General features: G+C 46.6%; 1 protein-coding gene across 3 annotated transcripts in view; it reads left to right on the top strand.

Moving 5' to 3' along the window:
• BTBD3 (BTB domain containing 3) overlaps positions 1-820 on the top strand; it is an 86,736-nt gene that overhangs the window by 45,575 nt on the left and 40,341 nt on the right. The gene's annotated exons all lie outside the window — the stretch shown is intronic.

The raw sequence follows: 820 nt of genomic DNA, 5'->3' as shown, positions 1-820 counted from the left end.
CACAGTCATGTTGTACAGGGGGATTCATATGAGATGCTCAGCTGTTGCTGGGGCAATTTGCAAAAGGGAGATAGTAGTTGTCCTTGACAGCTCTGCAAATTTGTCCTTGAAAAAAAATGCTAATTCCTAGTTTTGGCTCTCATTGCAACTTCAGCAGCACTCAGTACATTTTTTGTTTTCCATTGAAAAGCCTTTGCAGGAGGTCATCTCCCCTTGTTTCCAAACATCCTAGACACCCCGCAGTTCACCAGGAGGTTCTGTAGCTGACTGCAGAGTGTCAGGGATTTCCCAGGGCAAACAGGAAGGGACAGAGCCTGTAGAGGATCCTTAAACATGAGTGATGGATGCACAGAGCCCACCAAATGGGAGACATGTCAGATTCAGTGCCTGTCACTTTTCACTTGTCATTCTTCAGTATCTCCTTTGGATATGTGTTGCTGTCCTTAAAGCCCCTTAAGGCTTTAAGATTCGCCTGACGTTGCGTGCCAAAGCCCTGCTTGTGATGTCTCCTCTTTTAATTTCCTCACTGTCCTCTGGGTTTCACAGCCTAATATATTTTCAGATCTCTCCTTTGACATTTGACACTGTTTCACTGTAAGTTCTCCCCACACTGCAGCTCCTCAGAAATCACCAGGGCATGGCTTCTGCCAGGGGTGAAGATGCTCTGGGTTTGTGGGTGAGACATCAGGTACTGGTGGCTGTTAGTGAATGGCCCTTCAGAGATGTAGTTGGATGGCTCTGCCTCTCTCTCTCTCTTTTTGTAGCCCCATCTTGTTTTACTTGGATATTTATGCTCACCGTTCCTCTGTTCTTGGGGGTT

Source organism: Meleagris gallopavo, chromosome 2, assembly GCF_905368555.1.
Source record: "Meleagris gallopavo chromosome 2, MGAL_WU_HG_1.1, whole genome shotgun sequence".
Classification (NCBI taxonomy): Eukaryota; Metazoa; Chordata; class Aves; order Galliformes; family Phasianidae; genus Meleagris; species Meleagris gallopavo.
Note: the sequence above shows the minus strand (reverse complement) of the source record. Positions and strands in the feature narration are given on the sequence as shown.